Raw genomic sequence first — 26,796 nt, forward strand, 5'->3', positions numbered from 1 at the left:
GCTTGGCAAGTGATCGTGGTTTTCCATTTCCATTTTTTATTATTTAAAGCTTAAAAATGACTCCACCAGATAAAGGGAAAACTAACAAAATCCTAGTAAAACACGAGGAAAGTTAATAATGACGTATCGATATTGGTTTACTAGTTGCAACAAACGTACCATAGCAATGTGAGAAGTTAACAAGGGAAGCAAACCTTTACAGTAAATCGGAAACTACTCTAAAATTGAAAGTTTATTTAAATATCTTTAACGGACTCACAAAATACAATAAGTCCATGCTGTTTTTAAAATGTATCTATGGAGAGAAAGAGAGAAAGCAACTGCGTGCGGCAAAATGTGAAACTGGCGAATCCAGGTGAGGGGTATATGGGTGTTCTTGGCACTATTCTCTCAACTTTCCTGCAGGTTTGAAATTTGTCGAAACAAAAATTAGGGGAGAAAGTAAATCAACTTAAAGAAAAATACTAAGTATATAAGAGCCAGGTGGCAAATGAAGACGGATGGAGGTGTCCGGGTGGTGCCTGAGCTGCTGGCGTGTGGGGACCCTGGGCTAAGAAGTGGCCTGGCAAGGAGATCTGTGACAACCCCAAATGAACTCTCAAGTCCCTGAGCGGCCACCTCCCTCCCCATTGCCCCAGAATCTTCTCTACAGCCCCCACCGGCACACCCCTCCCAAATGGTACAGCATTTCCAACACTTTCAAACTGTGTCCCCATCTCCACCCGTGTTCCCCTCACAGCATCCTCACGAGGTAAGTAAGGCAGGTGTCATCCCCCCACATGTCAGGCTGAGTCTTTCAGGGACAGAGAGGAATAAGGAGGAGAGTTCTAGTGGGGGGCAGACAGGTAGAGAGCCACGAGGCCAAGTGCTCATTTCAGCCCAGAGAGAAAGTGCTGGGCAGAGTGGACAGGGGCGGGGGGAGTGGGGTGGTGCGCTGGCTTTGATAACGAAGGGGATGCCCCAGGGAAGCGTGTCACCAGGGACGGATGAGTACACAGAAAGGTATGTGATCTTTCTAGAGGACTCTGTCCTCCAGCCCTCAGGGTAAGGCCAAACGGCCACATTCGCAGGCCTGCAGAGCCTGGGTCCACCCGCCTCCCCCTCTACCCCCTCGCCTGAATGAGCACCCTTAGTCCCCTAATGTGCCAGGCTCTCTCCTGTGATGCCCCAGCCCAGAACCCCCACCGCCCGCCTCCCCGGCTTTCACCTGGTTAATATCTTAACCCTTAACCTGCTGGAACCCAGCTCAGGAGCCGCATTCTCCCAAAGCCATCCCGGAGCCCCCTCTGGGTGTGGGGCCCCTCTCCCAGGCACCCTTGCTGCCTCCTCACAGCAGAACTGTGTAAGAACAGGCCCCAGGGTCCAATCCTGGTTCCTCCATTTCCCAGCTCTATGACCTTGGGCAAAGGCACCTGACCTCTCCAGGCCTCCGTCTCCTCATCTGTGAAATGGGGATAACATTAGTGTCCTGTTGGGTTGTTGTGATGATGAGATGAAATAACACCTTGCTACTCAGCGTGCAGTCCGTGGACCAGCAGGCTGGGCATCCTGGGAGCTTGTTAGCACAGAGGCCCAGGCCTCGCTCCAGACTTCCTGAACTGGACTACATTTTAACAACAGGATCCCAAAGTGATCAGCACGCACATTAAGCTTGGGAAGCATTGAGACATTATACATAAAGCGTGTAGATGCTCCCTTAGCACGTAGCCGGCTCCTACTAAATAAACCTGATTGTCGTCATCATCATCGTCATCGTCATCTTCATCCCAAAAGATTGCCTGTTTTCTAACCCTTCTCCTCCCCGTGAGGAGAAAGACCACCACCGCCGTGCGCACCATTGCGTACTTAGTGCCCAGAGAGAGTGGGTGCTTGATACATGACATCTGAATCAAGCCATTTGTCTAATTCTCATGGAAAAGCCCGGATGGAACCCAGGTGGCCTCACTCCCGGCTGGGTTCTTTAGGACTCATCACTTTTCCAGTGCCCCAGCATCCTGCAGAAAGCTGGGACAGCGTCTGGGAGGCGAAGGGGTCTCCCACTCCGGAAGCGGGTGAGTGAGCTTCACAGGAGGGACACCCTCCCGGGCTCACCCACTCGGTAAATGCATCATCTCCCTGCTGATAGTGGCGTCAGAATTTTCCTCCTTTATCAATCTGATCAACCTTCAGCGCTGAGGAGAACATCCAATTGCTGGATTCTTCCTGAGGATAAATATCCCGATCCCTCATTCCGGGGCTTCTCCTCCAGCTCATCCTGACCCCAAGCCTCATTCCTGGCACCTCCGCCCCACTGTGACCAAGCACAGATTCATCCGAGAGAAGCCGGCTCTGTCGAGCTGGGGAAGCTTCTGGAAGGGCCTCAGCCGGCGCTGTAAACCTTGGTTCAGCAGAGGAATGAATCTGCCCTGAAATCTGGGAGCCTTATCAGCTGGGGGGATTAGCAAAGGCTGCGGCTTGACCTGAAAGAAAATCCCAGACACCCTCCACACTCCCTCAGGGACCCTCCAGAGTCAAATATTTTCAGAACCAAGTCCAGTTAAGTAAATAGTTTTCTGCACGTGAGTGCCCACAGGGTTTCTCGGAGGACCTGACATTCTCCACTTGGTGACTGTCATTTCCTTACAAACACAACATTGAAAGCGATCTTTGCATTCCCAGAATGACTTCCCCAGCTGCGGAATTCTGCAACTCTCCTTGAGTTCAGGCTGTTGCTTTATTTTGTGCTTTCATGACAACACCCTCCACATGCATCCTGTATAACTTGATAAGAGCCCTTTGCTTCCCCCCATGCATGGCCATCTTGCTACAAATTTCTAGTAAAGTCTTCAGAAATGCACGGCCTAAATTGAACCCTGATGCTAAGAGAACTAATGGGGTGCCCTCTTCAAAGCAATTCTCTGCAACCCGACAGTTTACATGTTGCTGGAAACAATGGACTTAAAGCGCACAATTTATTTAGTTTGGCTGGTTTCATGATGGTTGGAATCTGCTTTGGGGGGAAAACAAACCCCGCATATGTTTAGATTTATAATTTATACCGAAAGCACACAAACCTAGTAAGAGGGCTAGAAAGACACGCAGTTACGAGCAGGAGGCACAGCACATGTTGGCTTTACTGCTTCATGGATATACCAAGAGAGATTGCAAACTGCTTCTCTCCCCTCCGCCCAGAGAAAGGTCTGCGGCGGAAGCTGCAGGCGGTCTGCCTGACCTGCACCGGTGCCCTGAACGGGCCCTTTCCCGGCTGTCTGGGGGTGGTGACAGTTCACCACTCTAAGTGGTTTGCAGTCACTACCTCACTTCATCATCACCACAACCATCCTAGGCATCATGGTCCCCATGTTAGAGAGGAGGAAACCGAGGCACAGGAAAGTGAAGTCACTTTCCCAAGGTCCCACAGCAAGTAATTGACGGAGTCAGGATTCTAACTCAAGAAGTCTTGCTCTGGAATCAACACTCTCAACCCTTAGGTGCTTTGGCAGTAAAATCTACAGAACAACCAGCTGGAAGGCTCCATTAACTCGACGTTTTATTGCAGTTGAGTTGGAAGAGAAGCAAAGCAAATGGCGAGAAAATAAAATGGAATCGTGACTTCACCAAAGCAAAAGTGAGATCCCACCCCCAAATCAAACCGAACAAAATCTGGAAAAGAACATATTCAACCTGATCTCCTCCACTGGCTCCACCTCCATCTTCAGGCACAGGCAAGGAGAAGCCAAGGCCGGAGGGGAGACTCAGGGACCCAGAGGACTCTCCATCAATAAGAAAGACCCAGCACTCCCGCTGGATTCCAGAACAAGGAACCCGAGAGAACACTCGAGGGAGATTGCTGGGGAGCGTGACTATAATGAGGAATTATTATTATAATTCCATCACTGGAATGTGCATGTGCCCGTGGATGTGCCTCCTGGGCCCCACTGTCCTGTGCAGTGTCCCGATCCTGCTCCTCCCACCAGAGGTGGAGATGCGGTCCCCCGCCGGAGCCCGGCACTTGCTTTCGCCAACAGAACGAGGCAGAAGCGATGGTCCGTCAGCTCTTGAACCAGGCCTTCACCTGGCACTTTCTGTCTTGGCTTTCACTTTCTTGGAACCTCAAGACCACAAATGGTGCAGAGGCCTGGGCTGGCCTCCTAGAAGACGGAAGTCCATGTGGAAGGGAACCACGGTACTCAGCTGACAGCCAGACCACTGCCGGGCCTGTGACTGCGGCCACCAGGACCCTCCAGCCTGGTCGAGTCATCGGATGACTGTAGAAGTGAGCCCGAGAAGGCCAGCAGCACAACCACCCAGACGGCCAACCTGGAATCTCGAGAAACAACCATCTCGTTGTCGTCTAAGCCATGAAGTTGTGGGGAGGTTTGCTACACAGCAGCTAGAGCTGAAATAATTGTTAACACAGTTAAGATGACGGTTTTCTACTGAACCCACCGCCGTAAGGAGAACCCCAGTGTGACCCGTCCCTCTGGCAGAGCAGTTTCTGGAGGGTTTACTGACACTCGGCTCTCACTGTGTCCTTAGCTCATTGATCAGGACACTAGGAGCCCAATAGTGATTTTGCTTCTATTCTCTCATTAAATATTTGACCACTGTTTTTCACATAAAAGGAAGAACTATCTTTTGCACTGGAGATGCAGATAAATTTGGCAGAACCCTGTCCTCTGAGAACTCCCAGGACAACAGGGGGGCGGACAAAAACACTATTATACAATTCACTCAGCGAAGATCTGAGCACCAGGCTCTAGGTTAAGGGCGGGGACTATGATGACAGGAAAGTCACAAATCCAGATCTCACGAGGTCTGTGTCCAGTGGGGACGAGGGCATGAATAAAAAGAAACCACGAAACACAGGATTGTGATTGGTATTAAATGCCGTGACGCGGCACATGGGTGGTCTCAAAGAGCATTTTCTGTGCAAGAAGCCAGGAAGGCCTCCTGGAGGAAGTGCCTTCAAGTTGCGAACAGAAAGGCCAGGTGAAGGGCCTGGTGCACGGGGAGCTGAAGAATGTTCCAGGCCGAGGGGAGAGCATGTGGCAGTGGTCCTCCCCAGGAGAAGTCTGGTTAATCCAGAACCCAACTCCATTTTACACATAAACACAGAGCGTTTGCATGGTTTTAATACAAACTGAATTTTCCCAGAATGCCATGACCATGTCAGTCGAGAGAAAACTGATCTTACTCTGCTCGGGAATTTACACCGGTCAACATTCTGGACCGACCGCCCTGGCAGCAGTTCCGCTCAACATGCTTGTGGCGCCTGAGCGGCCGACGCCCCACACCTGGATCTGCCTGCCTTTGCAGCTGTCACCTTCCCAGGGCTTCCACCTGTTTTATTCAACACCTGGCTACTTCATTAGGATTTCCAGCGACATAATACATACGATTTTATTATAAATTACTTTCCACTTATCCTCCTTTATTTTATGGCTTGAGAATTACATACACGTGTTTTCACTATATGAGTAGGTGGGTTATCTTATTTATGAATTTCACTTCAGGGTAGACACAGAGGCACTGGGTCTAACAGGGTTAGAATCACAGGCATCTTCAAGACCGTCCTTTTGCTGTGGGACCAGGGAATCGGGCTGCTGTCAGGACGAACAGGAGGTGGGGTCAGAGCCGGGAAGCTGGGGCAGTGAGGTCCGAGATGAGGCCAGAGGAGGACGTGGGGAAACGAGACAGTCCTGCACCACTGGAGGGCATGGAACGCGGGACAGTGGCTGCAGAAAACAGTCTGGCAGCTCCTCAAAGGTCACACCTGGAGCATCCCTGAACCAGCACTTCTCCTCCCAGGCATCTACCCAAGAGAGATGAAAACCCGAGTTCACACAAAAACTTGAACGCAAATGTTCACAGCAACATGGTCCATGAAAGCCCAAAAGGAGAACCAACCAAGATGCCCGTCATGTGCTGAGTGCGTGAACAAACGTGGTCTATCCATACAGAGAATATTATTCAGCCACAAAAAGGAACGAAATATGGATGCACAGTACAACATGGATGAACCTTGAAAACGTTACGCTAAGTGAAAGAAGCCAGCCACAAAAGGCCACATATTGCACGATTCCACTTATGTGAAATGTCCAAAATAGGCAAATCCATAGAACCAGAAAGTAATTTGCGGTCGCCAGGGGCCGTGGAGGGGGTGGGGTGGGGCCGTGGAGAGTGACTGCCGAGGGTTATGGGGACTCTTTGCGGGTGATGAAAATACTCCGGAATGAAATAGTGGTGATAGTCGTACAATTCTGTTCATATATTAAAAACCCACTGAATGGTACACTTTAAAAGGGTGAATTTTATGGTATTGGAATTATATCTCAAACAAAACAAAAAGATGAAGCTGCAGAGACAGACGCGGCCACATCATTCAAGGTGTTGTGACTGAGAAGTTTTCATCTTCAACCTCAAGGGCTCCCTAAGGGGAGCCACCAAAGGCTTCTGGCATCACAGTGGCAATGCAGGTTTGCATCTGAGAAAGATCTCTTGAAGAGCGGACTGGAGACGGGCAAACATGGACGACTTGGGAGGGTGACAAAGAGCGAGGCCTCTGGAGCAACACTTGGCTTCAGGCTTGAGCAAGCTGACGGAGGCGGTGCCGCCCGCGGGAGGGCTGGGAGGCAGCAACACTGAGGGGCCTTGTGAGAAGTGCTGTCGCACAGTACGAGCACGCTGGATGAGACGAGCCTGGAGAAGTTACTTCTGACTGGTGGCATCTGGGAAGGCGTTTTGGGAGAGCCAGCGTTGGAGCAGAATTTGCCAGGTTGGTTTAGGGCGCAGAAGGATTCAAGGGGCACTCCGGGAAGAAGGAATCCCACCAGCAAAGGCAAGGAGGCCGGGAGTGCCCAGGTTTCACGGGGTCCCGTTTAGCAAGAACAGGAGGGAAAATAAATTATGTAATGCTTTAGTCAGAGTTCTCCAGAGAAACAGAAGCAATAAGACATATGGATATTTATATAAGAGGAGATTTATTATAGAATTGACTCACGCAATAACGGAGACTGAGAAGCCCCGCGATCTGCCCTCTGTAAACTGGACGAACCACGAAAGCCGATGGTATAAATCCTAATCTGAGTCCGAAGGCCTGAGAACCAGGAGCACCGCCGTCCGAGGACAGGAGAAGATGGACGTCCCGGCTCAAGCAGAGGGCAAATTTGACCTTCTTCCGCCTTACTGTTCCTTCCGGGCCCTCAACAGATTGGGCGATGCCCACTTGCGTTGGGGAGGGCCATCTCCTTTACTCAGTCTACCGACTCAAATGCTAATCTCTTCCAGAAACAGCCTCACAGACACTCCCAGGAATCACGTTTTACCAGCTCTCTGGGCATCTCTTAGTCCATCAAACTGATACGTAAAATTAACCATCACAAGTCCACCCCTTGCCAACCCGACACCCACACGCATCTCCTTAAACCACATTTAATCTCCTAATAGAGACGAGGACTAGGTCTTAATTCTGCTGAACATGATACAACTATCCTGCATACGACCGAAAACACACCAACACGCCAGCAGTGTGTCCTCCTGTTTCTCACGACTTCCCTGTGAGCCATCAGCCCTTTTTCCCAGGAGACAGAAGTTCAAAGAAAAGAGTTCTAAGTGACTTATGACTGAAGTCCCACAGCTACGAAGGGGCTGGCTGGGTTTTAATCTCAGGTCTATTTGAAAAAAAGATACACGAGGTGGGTCCAAGCCAACTTGTAGCATGCAGATTTTATTTTATAGTCAATAAAGTCATTCTTTCTCTTCTCTGGAGCCATAAAACTCAGTCTTCTCTGCGTGTCTGTTTTGTATTACACATTCCGATCCCTCGGATCTTTCGATAACAAGTTTCCTTAAGGGAGAAATTGTGCTCGTTGTTTGGAAAATGTAATCACCGTAGCACAGGAGATGATTGAGAAGCCCTGACACCTCTGTGTAGGGGCGTAGGGTGTGTGTGCTCAAGTGCCAGAGGAACCATAACCTGTGAACGCTATATCCATGGGGCGATGACAGCTGCCTGATATTAAATAGGAGACGTGTGTGCTTTCTGCCACTTAAATTCCCCAGCTGTGCTCTGAGCAATAAGTACAAAAAACAAATACATATTTGTTGACTTTTTGCTTCACTCTGTTTGATTCCAGCTGTCGAGATATAATCATTTCTTTTATGTAAAAATCTACTGGAATCTGTACCTTCTGGTTTTAACAGCCATGGAAAAAGTCTTCAAATATTTTAAAAGGCAAAGAAGTGGGACAGGAGGGAAGGGAAAGGGATAAAAGACACAATTATCAGAACTTAAGAACCAGCACAAACAGACGCGGTGGGAGACAAACGGGGCTTCTGCAAGGGAGGAAAATGAACTGCGACCAACGCCCAGCACATGCCACCCGCTCGCTTTCCACCGGAGCGTCCAGGCGATGCGGGCCGCCCGAGGGGAGCCTGTCTGAGGGGCAGGAGTGGCCCCAGGGCTTCTGAGGGGCTGCAGCAGGCAAGTGGGGGACAGCCCTCAGAACAGCAGAATCGCCTTCCAAAATGAGTCCACACTTTTCCAGAAAGTGCGGCGTTTCCCAACCTGCCTCAGGCCAAAAGCAGCCACAGGTGCTCTTTATAAAGGCAGGTTTAGGGGCCTCACCGCAAGCCCCGTGAAATGGGACGTGCAGGAGAGACGGTTAATTGAATGATTATGGGCAACCCACTCAACCCATATGGGCCTCGGTTCCTTCACCTTGAAACGATGATAGGACCAGCACCCAGCCCGGGGTCGTGGGAGAACTTAACCAGGGAATTCAGGCGACAAGCTTAGCGGCATGCTGGCACCTGGTTAATACGCCATACCTGTTACCTGCTTATCTCCCATTTTCTGTCCAGGTGAGGCACACATCTACCCAGTTGCCCTCCTCAACCTCCGTCTCAAGAGGGGGCTGGTGGCAGAGTCTCCACAGAGCAGCCTGCATCTTGCTCAGACTGAATATGTTTCACGTGTCCTGCGTTTCGGCGGCACGGGCTGTGCCATCGGGCTGGGTCGCCCCTCACCAGGCCGGGCAGAGCTGTGCTGCCTTGCGCTCGGCCTCAGGAACTACGCAGATGCTGATGGCTCGCCCTCATTCGCTCAAGCGCACTGACCCGGGGCCAGAGCTGTTCCAGCTCCTGGAAATAAAGCAGCAAAAATAAAGTCCATGCCTTCGTGAACTCACGTTCTCATCAGAAAAACTAATAATAAACAAAGAAAGCAAATAAGTGTGTCCAGAATCTGACCGTTTCTCGCTGGAAGCAAAGAGCTGGAGGGTGTGAAGGAGGAGCAGAGGGGACCTCAGAGGCCCTGAACGAGGGGAGGGTGGTGGGAGATAAGGTTAGGCAAAGGGGGAAAGAGAGGCTACGGGGTGGGTATTGTGAGCAGCTGGCGTGGACTCAGTGAGATAAGAAGCCTTCAGAGGGCTTCAACCGGAGGAGGGACGTGCCCTCACTTAGCATGAGTCCTGGTGGCTTGGTGTGGAGAATAGACTGGAAGGGCAGGGGTAGAAGCAGAGAAACCAGAGAGGAGGCTACTGCAATAGTCCAAGCTAGAGACGATAGTGACTTAGTCCAGGGTGGAGGATATGGAGGTGGTGAGAAGCAGTGGGACTCTGGAAATATTTTGGAGGTTGAGCCAATAGGATTGGATGTGGCCTGTGAGAGAAGGAGAGGAATCAAGGGTAATCGAACGGCAGATATCTGGAAGATACAACCGCGAGGATGGAGTTGCCATCTGCCGAGATGGGAGAAGCTTCTCGACGAGATCAAGAGTTCAGCTGGGACCATGTTAAGGCGAGTAAATACATACATATGGAGCCAGGAGAGAGACTGGGGCAGGAGCTGCCCATGTGGAGGCCGCCAGCACACAGCTGGGGTTTAAAGCCACGACGAGGGATGGGGCCACCTGGGAACGAGTCGCGGAAGACAAGACGTCCAAGGACCAGGCCCTGGGGTCCTCAGCGTGGAGAAACGGGGGCCAGTCGAAACGTCCCCTCTACAGATGTGGAATCTGTGCCTGGCTTAACTCAGTCACCAATCTCTGGACTCCTTTGTCTGCTGAGAGGGGAGGGCAGCAGCAAGAGGGTTGGAGTGAGATTCAAAAGATCCGGCCCCCATCGCTCCCCACGGAACCTCAAGTAAGCACTTCAATTCTCCCAACCTCCTCTGGAAAGTGGGAACGCTACTTCTTTCAGCCACAGCTGAAAAGAAGTAAGGATGAAAGGAGATGATGACGAGAGCGCGCCACAAACGATAAAGAGCAGAAAATCTTGGTCATCACTGAGGTCTTCCTGGAGGGGCCAAATCCAGAAATCCCCACTTCATCCTGGGTCCGAGCATGTCATCAACGTCCACTCATTCAACAAACCTGCCTTGAGAGTGTCCTATGTGCCAGGAACTGGTGACCCAGCAGGAAAAGGAGACACAGCCCCTGACCTCACAGAGCTTCTTTTCCTGTGAAAGGATCATCGTCCTAACAGCCACCTTTTAGCAAGTCCTACTTCTCCTGGAATCCTTGCATTCTGTGTTTTTAAAGTTCATTTGCTTTGGGGCCAGCCTAGTGGTGTAGTGGTTAAGCTTGCACGCTCCACTTCAACGGCCCAGGGTTCGAGGGTCCAGATCCCGGGTGCAGACCTACACGCCGCTCATCAAGCCATGCTGTGGCAGCATCCCAAATACAAAATAGAGGAGGGTTGGCACAGATTTAGCTCAGCAACAATCTTCCTCAAAAAAAAAAAGAGAAAGATTGGCAACAGATGTCAGCTCAGGGCCAGTCTTCCTCACCAAAAAAAAACCACAATTTATTTGCTCAATTTTTGTGTTTGTTTCTAAGAAGTGAGAAGAGATCACTTCAGGTTTATATTTGTGATCATTGCTCCACTAACAGAGTACAGAATGTATAGAATCGTTGCTATATTTTTCTTCTTACTGTTGATTTTTCAGTATCTCGGGCTCCTCATTAACTTGTTAGATTACAATGGCAGTTTCTGCTATGGTAGAAATGAAGGTCTAAGAATGAAAGCAATTTAATCCTGTATGACTGCACAGCGCTCGAGGAGGGTCACTGAAACCCAGCAGGCAGCTGAGCCATGCGTGTACTCACTTTTTCCACACTCACTGGGCAAGCAGAAACTACTACACTGCCAGGTTTTTCAACAAAAATTTACAAATAATTACTCTATGGGGCCGCCCGGTGGCTGCGTGGTTGAGTTCGCGCGCTCCGCTTTGGTGGCCTAGGGTTTGCTGGTTCGGATCCTGGGCGGGGACATGGCACCTCTCATCAAGCCATGCTGTGGCAGCATCCCTCACTGAAGAACTAGAATGGCTTACAAGTAGGATACACAGCTATGTGCTGGGGCTTTGGGGAGAGGAAAAAGAAAAAAAGAGGAAGATTGATGACAGATGTTAGCTCAAGGCCAATCTTGAAAAAAATTATTCATCTTCTTAAAATAGAAATTGAGATAGAAGCCACTGGCATTCTGGAGATTTCATGGGACCTCTTAACACATCCCTAGGGGGTATTAGGACCACTGTTTGGGAAGCACAGTTAAGACACATAGGGTTTCAAATCCTAGCATCACCACTTCCTGGCTGGGTGACCTTGCGGAAGTCACTATTCTCCGGTGGCTCTCAGTGTCCTCACCATAAATAGCGGACAACAATAGTTCCTATCTCCTGAGAATTAAATGACATCGTGCCTATAAAGGCCTTAGCTTTACATAGTCAACTCTCCATAAATGGCACCCGTTATTGTAGGAACCTAAGGCAGAGGGTTGGGGCCAGGCCCTGGAGAGCCCTGAGTGTGATGCTAAGGGGGGAGGGGCGGGGAGAGGTGGTCACCCAGCCAGGCGGCTCCAGAGAGGCCAGCAGAGCGCCCGGCTGCCGCTCAGATGCCGCCTTCCCAGACCCCTGTGGATGTGGCGTTTCGTTCTGCTGGAGGCAATGAAGGTGTGCGCTGGGGCTGCCGCTGCACGGCAACAGGGAAGAACCGAGGTGATAGATGTTTTGAATCTGGCAGCTACACGGATCTAGGGAGTGAGGGGGAGAGAGGGTCCAAAACAAAGTCACGGTCCTGGATGGCCAGAGAGATAGTGACGCCATTAACAGAGATGGATTACACTCAAGATAGAGACGTGAAGACAGATGATGACGTTGAGGAGACAAGGAGTCCAGAGAGGGATCAGAGGGAAGGGAGCGGCCGTGGAATCTGGGATGTGGCCGCTTCTCGTCCTCAAATAACCTCTTTGGAGCAACTCACCAGTGATAAGTAAAAACGACTCTGACCACAGTTAACTCTAAACTCGGGGAGTCAATTAGCCCCGTTAGAGCTTCTTACGAAGGCTCCTCTCTGTCGGAGAATCCCACTTCCAGCTCAGACAGTGCCCTCTGTTGGAGACCTCAACCGCCAGCCCTGGTCCTTTTAAAGACCACAGAGAAGAAGGCCTTTCCGGAGCCACCCACGCCCTTTACACACAGTCATCACGTCCTTCTCACGATCACTCTGTGAGAAGGTGAGGATTTCCAAGACAGGGAAACTGAGGCACCAAGAGGCTGGGCACCAAACCCCAGATCACAAAATTGGAGCAGAGCCAAGCTCGGAGGCCAAGCCCGTCGTGCTCCGCTCCCTACACTCAGCTCTCCCTGCACGTGACAAGGTGATGTAGTCAAAGCAGAATCAGATGGTTCTCAAAAGGGCTGCGAAGGCACCCAAGTCACAGCCCCTTTCCTTAGGGACTTAAGACGCAATCTTAAGGACGGAGGGTCACAGCCTTCACACCTGGTTCTGCACAGGGCACCCTACCAGTCAAGGTAAATGGCCATGGGCTGAAGGAGGCTGATGAAACACTGGGACCTCTCTGGACAGAGTGAGGAGGCTGTGTTCTTGCTCTGTCTTGAACTCACCCGTGACCTCCATCGAGTCCTTCCCCCTTTTAGCCTCTTGATTGGCAAAAGGAGGAGCGAGTTTGACAGAAAACTTTCCAACTTGTTTTTTCTTTTTTTAAGATTGGCACCTGCGCTAACATCTGTTGCCAATCTTTTTTCTTCTTCTTCTTCTTCTTTTCCCCAAAGCCCCCTGGTAGATAGTTGTATATTCTAGTTGTGAGTGCCTCTGGTTGTGCTATGTGGGACGCCACCTCAACATGACCTGATGAGCAGTGCCATGTCCACACCCAGGATCCGAACCGGCGAAACCCAGGGCCACCAACCACTCGGCCACGGGGCTGCCCTCTCCAACTTTAAAATCTGATGATCACTGGTACTCTTTCAAGAGACCAATCTGGGCAGTACCTACAGAGTTTCAAACGTGCACACCCACTGACTTCTTGGACGGTGTCCTAGAAGAATACACACGTCAGTTTACAGGACGGACATACAGGATGTTCAGGGCAACACTGTGAGTAATAATGACCTCAACATCCACCATCACAAGACTGCCTAAAGAAATGACGGCATACCTATGTCTTGGAAAGCAATGCAGCTGGAAAAAAGAATGAGGAAGGTATGTAAGCAGCAAAGTGGAAGTATCACCATGATACATTGTTGAGTGAAACAAGCAAGGCTTATAAAAAAAATTGTGTTGTATGAGCCCATTGCTATATTTGTATGTGTGTAATAAAAGACCTGGAAGGGGGGGTAAACGGGAGATTTACGTTTCCCCTACAAAATGCTTTACTTTTATAACAAGAATTATTTTAAAATATTTTAATCTGTGGAGTGCTACAGAGGTAAGTCTATATGGATCACATCTAAGCACTTTGGGTTCCTGACCTACCAAAAGAACGCGACGATGAGAGTTTTGTACAATATTCCCCAGAATCGGGTGTGGCTAATGTTTTATGCATCAGCTACACCCAACAACCTGATGGTGTGGACTATTTGACAGGGGGAAACTGAGGCCCGGACTCTGACTTTCAAGGCTATTTCTACCATCCATAAGATTGAACCCTTTGGGTTCCTACAAAACTATTTATGTCCCTCTCTTTTGCGATTCCTTACCTGTGAGGACATTTATCACTCTGTACTATAATTGTGCACTCAAGCAGAAGCACAATGCTCCTTAAAAGGGGTCTGCTGAATCTTACACCAAAAAAATGGGGCTTGCGTTTGGTACATCTTTGGGATTTTTAAATTTCATTTTTTCTGGTAGTTCAATTTTATTTTATTTTACGAAGGTATCCATCTGCAATACCATTCACAATCGCAACAAAAAGAATAAAATACCTTGGGGTGAACTTAACTAAGGCAGTGAAAGACCTATACAACAAAAACTACAAGACTTTCCTGAAAGAAATTGATGACGACATAAAGAGGTGGACAGACATTCCATGCACATGGATTGGAAGAATAAACATAGTTAAAATGTCCATACTACTTAAAGCAATCTACAGATTCAATGCAATCCCAATCAGAATCCCAATGACATTCTTCACAGAAACAGAAGAAAGAATCCTAAAATTCGTATGGGGCAACAAAAGACCCTGAATTGCTAAAGCAATCCTGAGAAAAAAGAACAAAGCTGGAGGCATCACAATCCCTGACTTCAAAACATATTACAAAGCTACAGTAATCAAAACAGCATGGTACTGGTACAAAAACAGGTGCACAGATCAATGGAACAGAATTGAAAGCCCAGAAATAAAACCACACATCTATGGACAGCTAATCTTTGACAAAGGAGCTGAGGGCATACAATGGAGAAAAAAAATGTCTCTTCAACAAATGGTGCTGGGAAAACTGGAAACCCACATGTAAAAGAATGAAAATTGACCATTCTTTCTCACCATTCACAAAAATAACCTCAAAATGGATCAAAGACCTAAAGATAAGACCTGAAACCATAAGGCTTCAAGAGGAAAATATAGGCAGTACACTCTTTGACATCAGTATTAAAAGGATCTTTTCGGACACCATGTCTTCTCAGACAAGGGAAACAATAGAAAGAATAAACAAATGGGACCTCCTCAGACTAAACAGCTTCTTCAAGGCCAGGGAAAACAGGATTGAAACAAAAAAAACAACCCACTAATTGGGAAAAAATATTTGCAAGTCATTTATCCAACAAAGGTTAATATCCATAATATACAAAGAACTCACACAACTCAACAACAAAAAATCAAATAACCCGATCAAAAAATAGGCAGGAGACATATACAATGGAATACTACTCAGCCATAAAAAAGGATAAAATCGTCCCAATCATCACAACATGGATGGACCTTGAAGGTATTATGTTAAGTGAAATAAGCCAAATAGAGAAAGACGAACTCTGTATGACTCCACTCCTATGTGGAAGTTAAACATGTGGACAGAGAGAACAGATTAGTGGCTACCAGGGGAAAGGGGGGGTGGGGGGAGGGCACAAAGGGTGAAGGGGTGCACCTACAGTATGACTGACAAACAATAATGTACAACTGAAATTTCACAAGGTTGTAAACTATCATAATCTCAATAAAAATTTAAAAAAACAAAGTATCCATCTGCAATGACTAGAACATTTTTTAAAAACTGGTCCTTCAGGGCTGTCTATCGGGGAAGCACTGGGCTGTAGGCTGAAGACAGTTCTGGGAGCCACGGCCGGCCCTCCACGTTTGGTGTATGAACAAGTAAACCACGGAATGGACAACTGGACGAACGAGCGAGAATAAGCTGCACGAAGAGAAATGCCCAGCATCTAGGTTCTCATCTAGGGCCACGCCAAGGGTGAGAGGTCAGGACTTCAAGTTCAGGGCCAGACTCGGTACGAGCTTCCCTAATGGCTCACTCTCCTGATTTTAAAGATGGAGCTGAGAGATTTTTTGCCCCCAAGTCGTGGAACTGACCAACGGAGAAAAAGTGCTGGCGAGGGCCACCCCAATAAAACGCAGCATTTACTGCTCACGATGCAAACGTCAGACGAGGTTAGTAACTAGTTAGCAAAGATAAACATTCTCTGTACCATCTCGAACGAGTAACAGGAAACACAGCCCACACGCACAGAGACCCTATTTTAAGGACGCTGTTTAAGCGGAGGTTTTTGGACACATTTACCTCAGGCTGACGACACCAAGGAGAGCGCAGGGGTCAGCCTGGGCCACAGGGTCAGCCTGGGCCACAGGGTCAAGCCTGCTTGACGCTCTTCAGCTGTGTGGGAAACACCTTCACCTCTGAACACAGGCAAAACCTCTCTGATCCAGAAGGCTGCCGGGCACACCCTGCTCCATTCTGAAATTTCCCACTGGCACTTTCCAGAAGCAAGCAGGTTTTCTTTAGACTGAAAGAGACCTGGAAGGAGAAAAATGACATTACTTTTTTTTTAAAGTTTCCCTGTCAAGTTGCGCAGTAGAGTCAGAACAGACCCGGGTCCTAATCCCTTCCTCTCTGTGGAAATCTTCAAGGCAAACCGTTTACTCTCCCCTCTTCACCTCGGTCTCCACGTCTGCAGACGGAATCACGACAACAGCCCCCAAGCTCACGTGAGGATGAAATATCAGAACGTGTGTAGGACACTTAGCTCAGGCTGACACGGTGTGAGTGTTCAGCAAACACCAGCTCGGGCTCTTTCTAATCACAGACGGAAGTGTAAACCCAGGGGGATCCTGAGCAATGACAGGTACCATTTGTTCAGCCCTTGCCATGTGCCGGAAAGTGTGAGGTGACATATTTAGAATCTGGTGGAACTCTTACCACAACCCTCAGAGGTAGCCCTCAGGATCCCACTTTAAAGACGAGACTCAGAGGGATGAGGTCCCTGTCCCAGTGCAGCCAGCTCAGAGCCAGCCAGGAGCTGGACCGGCCCCCCAGCCGCACGCCCACCACCCAGCTCACGCTCCTGGCATCCTTGTTCTTGCTTTCTCCTCTCTCTCCCAAGAGCACAGGCTGTGGGCTTCGACTCTGGCTGGCTGTGTTGTTGTTCTGGAGCCTCTTTCATCATTGGTATAATTTTACATAAACTTGGCATTCCTCTAAATTTTTTAAAAAAATATGTCCAGTTCTTAAATGTCCCCTGAGGGAGAACGAGGTTTCTGTAAATGATTGAGTTCTCTTCTCCGAATGTTGAACTTAATAAGGCTAAGTTACTGATCCCCCTTAACGAGTTGGCTTGTTTGCTGGCTTATTTTCATTCTGGAAACTCCTCTCCATAGCGAACCACTCTCCCTCCCCCTGAAAAAATCCCAGGAGGAACTCTGATCAGATGCCCCGGGCTGTGGGGCACATCCCCTGGAGGGTGTCAGGTTTCCAGAAGGCTCCCAGAAGACAGCATGACTTCAACCTGACTCTTAAGCGACTTTTCAACTGAAGGACTGTCTCCGGGCATGGGGAAAGGACGCAGGCCTGCTGTCTGCTTCCTAACAAAATGATGTATTTCATGATGGAAGAGAGACTTTAAAGCAGTAGTTGAAATTCTCTTGACCCTAGGAAAGGCTGGGGGCTCTGGAATCCAACGACTTGGTCCTGAGTACCAGCTCTCCCGCTCTTCTGCCTGACCCTGGGCAAGTTACTGAACTGCTCTGTGCCTCAGTTTCCTCGTCTGTAAAATAAGGGTAATAACAGGACCTAAATCCATACGTTTTTGTGAAGATGAAATAGGGTTTTCGAGGGGCTGAGGGGTCTTCCGGGACTCTCAGGGCTAAAACTGGGAAAGTCCCAGGCAAATTGGGAGGAGTTGACCGCCCTAAGATGAAATGAGAGTAGACATGGGGGCCGGCCCCACGGCCGAGTGGTTGGTCCTGCTCTCCGCTTTGGTGGCCCAGGGTTTCACCAGTTTGAATCCTGGGCACGGACGTGGCACCACTCATCAGGCCGTGTTGAGGCGGCATCCCACGTGCCACAGCTAGAAGGACCTACAACTAAAAATATACAACTATCTACTGGGGGGAATGGGGAGAAAAAGAAAAAAAAAAGATTGGCAAGTTGTTAGCTCAGGTGCCAAAAAAAAAAAATAAGAGTAGACGTGTCAAGGCTTTAGGACGAGCACCCACACGCTTAGTGCCCCATGGTTATTATTCGTGGCTGCCTGCAGCAACCGTCTATTCTTGCCATTTGCTGCCACGGTCTTCACTTCCTCACTATCCACTCTACCGGGGCCTTCAATGTGCTTTTACTCCTACTGTGCCACTGACATTACACCCCCGAAGTCCCCAGTAAATGTTTCTGGCCATTCACGGGACAAGCATGGAGAGAATTTATTATATGCCAGGCCAGCAGCTTTTCAACAAATTCTTCCGTCTTTTCCCTCTCTTCATCAACTTTCAGGTGACTTCTAACTTAAAGGTTAAAATGAGGAAAACACCATGTGTGGACAGACAGGGATGGGATCAATGAGCCTGAAGGCCAGGGAGCGCCACGGCTCGCCGGCCGCCAGCGGAAGCTGGGAGAAAAGCGTGAGCGGACTCTCTCAGAGCCTCCGGAAGGTCCCACACCTGGATTTGGGACTTCTGGCCTCCAGCACTGTGAAAGATCAAATTTCTCTTGTTTCAAGCCACCCTGTTTGTCGCACTTTGTGACGAGAGCACTAGAAAACTAATACAGTCCTCTTACATGACCGAAGTCAGACCTTCAGCCTTGAGTTACGACAAACCCGAGGGCCTCTTCACTGGTCTCGCCACCTGCAAGCCCTCTCTCCTCGAATCTACCTGAAACACCGGTTCCTGACTCCCAGGTCAGAGACCTGCAGTGACACCCAAGCACCTCCACCAGCATTTCCTGAACTCACTTGAAGGCAAGAATCCCACAGATGAGAGTTAACATTACAGGTTCCCAGGGGCTGGCCCAGTGGCGCAGTGGTTAAATTCACGTGCCCCGCCTCAGCCGCCCAGGGGTTTGCCGGTTAGGATCCTGGGCCCGGACCTATGCATCACTTATCAAGCCGTGCTGTGGTGGCGTCCCACGTACAAAGTAGAGGAAGATGGGCACGGATGTGAGCTCAGGGCTGATCTTCCTAAAAATAAATAAATAAAAAAAAATTTTTTAAAAAAAAGAAAATTACAGGTTCCCAGGGGCTGGCCCTGTGGCACAGTGGTTAAGTCCAGCACGCTCTGATTCAGCAGCCCCGGGTTCCCGGGTTCAGTTCCCTGGGTGCAGACCTACCCTACATGTCAGCCACGCTGAGGCGGTGACCCATATATAAAGTGGAAGAAGATTGGCACAGGTGTTAGCTCAGGGCTAATCTTCCTCAAGCAAAAAAAGAGGAAGATTGGCAACAGGTGTTAGCTCAGGGCTAATCTTCTTCAGCAAAATAAATAAATAAATAAAATTTTTAAAAAATTACAGGTTCCCTGGGCCCCATTCCAGATCTCCAGAAATGGGATGACAGAAGGGGGCCTTGGAATCTGCATTTTTTTAAATTTATTTATTTATTTTTGAGGAAGATTAGCGCTGAGCTAACATCTGCTGCCAATCCTCCTCTTTTTGCTGAGGAAGACTGGCCCTGAGCTAACATCCGTGCCCATCTTCCTCTACTTTATACGTGGGACGCCTACCACAGCATGGCTTGCCAAGTGGTGCCATGTCTGCACCTGGGATCTGAACCAGTGAACCCCGGGCCGCCGAAGCGGAACGTGTGCACTTAACCGCTGCGCCACCAGGCCAGCCTCTGAATTTTTAGTAAACACCCAAGTTGATTCTTATCCTCAGGCACGTTTGGGACCCTCTGGCTTACAGGACAAAATCTAAAGATCTTGGTTCAATGCTCTCTACAAAATGGCGCCAACCCGCCTATCCGAATGTCTTCTCCCGAGGTTTCCCCGGGTCTTGGAAATCAGCCCAGTGTGCTGCCTGCCTCCCCCTCCTCCCGCGGCTCATCCTCTCCTCAGGGGTGACTGAGTACTCGGAGAACCACCTGGCTCCCCCCATCCTCCTTCCTAGGACACCTTTTCATTTCCTGCCTCTTCTAGAGCTAGCGTCAGGTACCTCAGACCTTGGTTATTTCTAATTTTTCAGAGTTGGGTTTTCAGTGAACTCGGAATAAAATCCAAACCCCTCATCCTGACCTACAAGGCCCTGTGTGGCCCGGCCCTGCCCACCGGCCGCCCCAGGCCCATCTGGGGCCTTCCTCTCCTCTGCTCCTGCAGCTCCAGGCAGGCGCTTCCTCTGACTTCCTCACACGCTGAGTTTTTCTGGGCCTGGATCCTGGGCACGTGCTCTTCTCTCTCCCCACCGCCAACGCCTTAGAACACTTAAATATCACCTCCTTGGATCTTTTCCCACAACCTGTCCTGAGCAGAACACACACACTCACACTCACTCACACACTCTCTCCATTTATCTTCAGTCACTACGCTCTGTTTGAGCAGTTCTAACATTTAAAAATCAGGAAATTTTAGGGGCTGGCCCCGTGGCCGAGTGGTTAAGTTCGTGCGCTCCGCTGCAGGCAGCCCAGTGTTTCGTTGGTTTGAATCCTGGGCGTGGATATGGCACTGCTCATCAAACCACACTGAGGCGGCGTCCCAAATGCCACAACTGGAAGGAGCCACAACAAAGAATATACAACTATGTACTGGGGGCTTTGGGGAGAAAAAGGAAAAAAATAAAATCTTTAAAAAAAAATCAGGAAATTTTACATAAAAATGTCCAGCCTCTCTCAAAGAATCAGAAGATGGGCCACTCTGAAGAGCACACTCCCACACAGGCCGTGGGTCCTGGCCTGGGCAGGAGTCTCCGCCCAGGATCCTCAGCCTTTCCCTCACCTGCCTGGGCACAGGGCACAGAGCACTTGCATTTGTGACACTCCCCCCCCCCCCCCCGCCCCCTGAAACTGGGTTCGCTCGCTTCTTATCTGTCTCCCTTGTGCAAAGACATGGTTTCACTCCCCAGTGCAGCCCAGCATCCAGCCTGTGCCTGGCACACAGCTGGACCTCAGTGACTATGTGCTGAATCCACGAAGAAACGAATGAAGGGATGTCCTGCCTCCTTCTAAGTCCCATGAACCATACTCTGCCCTGCAAGACATTAATTTGCTGCCCACAGTGCCTACCTCCTGGGTAGATCTTATTAAAACACATCTGAGCCTTTCATTTCAGGGCTCTGCCAGCACCGACTGGAGAAAGCATAACCTCCCACGGTGGCCTTTGGGGCCCTTCCCATCTGGGTCCCACCCCCTTCTCCAGCCCCCACCTCCAGAGAGGGCCGGCGCCCAGCGCACACCCACACCCCCTCCACGGCTCAGGGAACACGCTGTGCTCCCTCCCCGGCCCACACCTCCCGGAATGCCTCCTCCCCCGGTCCCAGGCCTCGAGCAAACTCCTACTCATTCTTCTGCCTGAGCCCTAACCAACGTCACCTCACCCGTGAAGCACTCCAGACCCCCCTGCCCCCGGGCTGACTCAGTCATTCTCCCGTTTCTGCTCCCACCCCCTCCTTCAGACCCTGGCCTTAGCACTGCGTAATGGCTCAAAATAGCAGCTGATGTCTCCTGAGTACTCGCTGTGTACCAGGCACCGAGCGAGCCCCAGCACTCTCAGACCCCACACCCAGGCCCAGCCGGCCTGGAAGGGTCCCCCCACCCCCGGGCCCCCCACGGCGAAACGCCGATCATCGCCTTCTTGCCTCCGGCTTGCCTGAGAGGCCAGCCCTGCCTCCCTATTGTCCATTTTCTTTGTTCTTCCACACCTCAGCCCCGCCCCGAGGCCTCCCCATCCCTTCCCGGCTTTAGTTTCCTCCAGGGCTCTTATAACTAACACATTATATACTTTAATTACTTTGTGTCTTGCTCTCTCCCCCTGGAATGCCAGCTCATGGAGGACAGGGACTGTGTCGTCCTCTTTACTACTGTACCCACCATCTAGATTATTGCCTGGCACAGAATAAACACTCAATATACTTATTAATTCAAAGAAGGTAAATAGTATTACTTTTATAAGTACAATAGTATTATTTTCAGTGTTCTCCTGAAAAAAGTGGTCTTTAGAGAGATTAAGACACGTGCCCAGGGACTGGCCTGGTGGTGTGGTGGTTAAGTTCAAACTTTCTGGTTAGGTGGCCCCAGGTTCACCAGTTCGGATTCTGGCACCCACCTACACACCACTCCTTAAGCCACACTGTGGTGGCATCCCACATACAAAATAGAGGAAGACTGGCACAGGGCCAATCTTCCTCACCCCCCCCCCCCAAAAAAAAGACACATGCCCAGAGTTCCACAGCTGGTTGGTGGTAGAGCCAGATGTTAACCGCGACAAGCCCCCCACCACCCTTAACCACTGTGCCTATCACTTCCAGAAGACACCTCTCGTCGGCCTGACTTCTCAGCTGGACCCGAGTTCCTCGGAGGCAAGAACTCCATCCTATTCGTGTTTGTGTTTCCTTGCCTGATGATCTTTGGTGGGTGCTGAGGGGTGTCTGCTGAACTGACCTGTGTGGGAACTGGGAAGTGCTGGATCATAAGAATCGTGTTTTCATTCTTTTATTTTTTACTATCTTTTATCTCCAAGCCAAAGACAGTGTTATATACACAGTTGAGACCCAATAAATACTTATTATGTTACTGAATTCTATTATGGAAGGCGGTAATAAAAATAATTATAGCAATAATGCCAATAACAGGCAACATTTACGGAGTCTTACTCTGCGCTGGGTCCTATCTTAAGTGCTTCATACAGGAATGAAGACAACAACTAATTCTCTTATCCCCTTTTTCCAGATGAGGCAATGGAGGCTCAGAAAAGTTAAGAACTTGCCCAAGGTCACACAGCTAGGAAATGGCAGAGGCGGAATGTGAAGTCATGTTCTTAATGAGCACTGCAGGTTGCATCTCAGCCCCTGTAATTATGAGATGCCCACTAAAAGGTCGCCCTATGTGAAAACAAGAATGGTTTATTACACATTTCTGTTTTCTTTCAAAGGGTTTCTTGAAATTCTACCTAGGCTTTGATAGGCAGTGTTATTTGCTAAATAATAACCACTAATATTCGCACCGCACTTGATGGTTTGCAGAGAAGTGCCATGTATTGTTTCTCATCTGTTCCTGCAACAATGACGTGAGGTAGGCGCTGCCAGTCCCCTTTTATAGAGGAGGAATCTGAGGCTCTGAGTGCTTAAAGGAAGAGGGTCAGGGTACCCAGCCAGCAAGGAGCAGAGTAAGGGTTCAAATTAATATCTATCACTTAAAAAAAATTAAGATCTGAGTGCCTCCAAATATAAAGGTCTTTCATGCTACTTAAGAGTAAATAAGATAATCCATGGGGAGGCACTGAGCACAGTTCCCGGCACCAGGTGGGACCCTCAGAAATGTTCGTTATCATCATCTTCATCAGCACCTTCTAGGGACCGGAAGACTTTAGCTGGTGGCTGCAGCCCGTCTACGGACACTGGTGGAAAGATTACCCTGCTCCTGCCAGTTCACCCCTGGTAATGTTGAAATAATTACCCATCTCCAGCATCCCCTGGTAATGTTGAAATAATTATCAATCTCCAGCATCCCTGGGGTACCAGAGAATGTGAATCGCTGGAAGGGATTGCGGAGATGATCTCATCAGGCGCCTGCATTTACAGATGGAGACACTGAGTCCCAGAGAGGGGAAAGGTCGGCAAGCAAACGGCTCAAGGGCAGGGCTCAGGCACAGTGCCTGGCACATACTGCCCCCCAGGAAGATGGGTTTTTACCTAAAAAGCCATCCACCTTCTTAAGGCTCCAGGAGATAATTCATTAGCACTCCCACCCCACCCCCACACAAAGTGCTAAAGTGTTATAAACTATTAACCAGAAAATAGATCATATGACTTAATTCCACCCCTGCAAAAGGGCTGAAAATGCTTTGGTGAGTAGTCTGAGATTCATAAATATACACTTCAGCCCTTTCTCAGAGAATTATTAACCAGCTCCATCAAAAATGGGACTTGGGCAATCAAGGAGAAAAAGAGCTGGCAAGAGAAACTTCTTGAAAAAAATCTCTCCACCAATATATATGATTTCTTGCCACCTCTTTCTTTTTTTTCCCTAAGAGGTGGAGAAGGAAGGAAAGAAAAAAGTATCATGTGTGAGACAGAATCAATAAAAAATAATCGTGGAAAATTACGAACCCTTTCCGCCTCACAAGGCAGACTCCAAAAACACAACAGTTGTGTTACATTGTAAAAGAAGATAAAGACAGAAAGCATTGAAAAGGAGGATAGAGTAGAAATGTAACTCTCACTAGCTTCTTTCCGAAGGTAGAGATGGGCTGGAAAGATCTGACAGTGTGTGGGTGTAATAAGGAGACCATTCCTAACGAATCATTTTCTGAGCCTCTAATTTATGGCGTCCACGGCATACACCCACCTCGCTTATCTCCCTAACTCACTGAGTATGAATTCTCCCAGGCACGGGACTAGCTTTTCATTCCACCCGTAGATCTTGATCAGCTTTAGCTTGAGGATTTGGGGGTGGGGAGGCAGGATGGAGAGAAATGAGATTAGGGTTCAGTCTTCAAACTGAAGAAACAGGAATATAAACTCTTCTCTGTGCTGTTTCTCTGGGCTTCATGCTTCTCCAGAAAGGCTGAAATTCAGGCGCTGCGAACAAGCTTGTGGCCGTCACAGCCCTCGGAGTGAGAGGGTGCCCCTCCTCCACAATGCTTTTATCAAATTCTAACTATTTTCCACATTCCTGCCTTACACAACCCAGGCGCACTTGTGACGCAGGCCTCAGAGCAAATTCCACTTAGGAGATCCAGGAAGCTCTGGCCTGGCCCTCCCTTCTAGAAAGGAAAGTCCAAGTAAAGAGAGATGCCACACCCGGGGGAGGGGAGAGAGGACGTGACAACAGCTCCTGGAATGCAGGGCCCACACAGGTGCGTTGGCACCCACGAACTTCCTTTTCGAAAGGGTCTGATAAATCAGGACAGATAACAGCAATAAAGCTCAACCCAACAGTTGCTCACACAGAACTGGGGCCCCGGCTCCCATGGCATGGCCCTGGCAATCGGAGAGAAGAGGGTGACAGCTGAGGGGACAGACCCCTAAAAGTGGTGACATGTTTTCTAGTCAGCAGTTCTCAAAGTGGGGTCCCTGGGAGTCCCTGAGACCTTTTTCGAGAATTCTCAGCCAAAACTATTTTCACAATACTAAGATGTCACTTGCTCTCCTGAGCCACCTTGTCTCCCAGGTGTAAGATGGGGTTTTCCAGAAGGGACATATGTGATGACATCATCACCCTGATGACTACCTGGAATGTGTGCTTGTGTATTCTTGTGTCTTGGAAAATTCTCAGTTTTAATGCTAATACCATGCAGAGTGAAAGACGTAACACATAAACAAAACACTTGGGCGCCCTCCATAATTCTTAAGAGCATCAAGGGACCAGACTGTCACGGAGCCCCATCACAGCGCCACACTTCATTTCTAGCTCAGCTTGAGTCACTGAGCAGGTGATTCTGACCAGGCGGTGGAGAAGGCAGCCTTATTATCATTTAGCTTGGAAGGGTATGCTTTCCATCTGTACTTCCAACCAAAATGACCAGAAAAACCTTAAATTCTCCCACAAACCTTTGGTGAACTGAACCCCTCAGGGGGAAAGATGGGTTTCTCACCTTTGAACCCCGGTGGGGCAAAGTTAACCTGAAGAAACCACACTCCCTCAGCTCCAGCAGCCGGCGAAGACCATCTGAGTCCCCGCCCGGAGTCAGGCACCATGCGACCTGCTCGCAGTGAGCAAAGCAGACGTGGTCCCTGCCTTCTCAGAGCTTTCATTCCAGGACAGAGGTGGGTGACTCCCAAAAACATGGGAAAACTGAAGCATGTCACAAGTACTGGGAAGGAGGGTGCAAGGTGTCAGAAGGGATTTGAGGCAGGCAGGAGATGAGGGGAGGAAGGGATGAAGTACCCTAACCACCTCTTCTTGGCCATCTCAGCTTAGCAACCCGGCGCGCACGCCCAGGCCCGGCTCACAGGAGGGCCCAACAGCTGTTTGAGAAGCAGCAGGCGCTCTGGTGAGCCCTCTGCAGGTGGGTGGGGACGTGGGGGTCTCCTCCTCACCCCCCCAGCATGGCCAACGCTAAACAGGGTCCCTGTGAGGAGGGACTGGGGCAGAGAACGATTTAGTCTGTTCTTATCAGGGACACGGCTCCGTCCCTCCACTCAGGGAAACGAACACAAGGCTGAGGCTGTCATTGGTGAAAACAGCAAACAGCCAAGAAACAGCTGGAAGAAGGGAAGAAGACGGCTTCAGAAGTTAAAAATAAATAAAAAAGAAAATCAAGCAAGCCCTGGAGGGCTGGTTTAGGAGAAGTCCCCAGGGAAACCGGAGCTGCGAGGAGCATCCCGGGCCTCAGCCCTCTTTCCCTCCCTCCCGGCGCCCACTCGACCCCTCCGGACCTGACGGACAAAACCGAGCGAGGAGAGGCCTGACGTTCTCCCCAGTAAACTGCTGCAGAAGCGAGAAAACCTGAATTTTGCAAGCAGAGTTGCAGCCGGACTTCTAAACGACGCGAGTGGGTGAGGGGGAGCGAAGCTGCAAGCTGCAGCATCCCCAAGTGGAAGCGGGGACCGGGCGGCCCAACCCAGCAGCCCCGCCGCGTCCCCGCAACCCGCTGAGCAGCGCTCTCCATCCCCCAGCGGGGCGCGCGCTCCGGTCGGGCCCCGGGCCACCAGGCGCGCGCCCGCGCGTGCGCAAAAGGCCCACCCGCCCCGCTCGTCTCCAGGTGCGCTCGCGCTTCCGGCCGGCCTTACCGGGGCGGAAACTCCAAAGCCCGCGCATGCGCCTTCCTGCTCTCCTGCTAGGTCCGGAGAGGCCCACCGCTTCAGGTGATCCCGCCCCTCCCTCGCAGGGCGGGACCAATCGCGCGGCGGTGGGCGGGATTTTCGAGAAGGCGGCCCGCCCACGCTCTGCGCGAGGCGTGTACCGATTGGTTGGCGCCGTGG

The 26,796-nt window shown here is 50.0% G+C and overlaps 1 long non-coding RNA gene across 1 annotated transcript; it reads right to left on the minus strand.

Moving 5' to 3' along the window:
- Positions 1 to 3,394: 3,394 nt before the first annotated feature.
- Positions 3,395 to 26,552, minus strand: LOC124248666 (uncharacterized). Its single transcript, XR_006891113.1, has 3 exons — positions 25,467 to 26,552; positions 16,015 to 16,248; positions 3,395 to 9,123 (listed from the first exon to the last, which is right to left on the minus strand). It is a non-coding gene; the product is annotated as an uncharacterized LOC124248666 (long non-coding RNA).
- Positions 26,553 to 26,796: the final 244 nt, after the last annotated feature.

The sequence above is a fragment of the Equus quagga genome, chromosome 12 (assembly GCF_021613505.1).
Source record: "Equus quagga isolate Etosha38 chromosome 12, UCLA_HA_Equagga_1.0, whole genome shotgun sequence".
Taxonomy (NCBI): domain Eukaryota; kingdom Metazoa; phylum Chordata; class Mammalia; order Perissodactyla; family Equidae; genus Equus; species Equus quagga.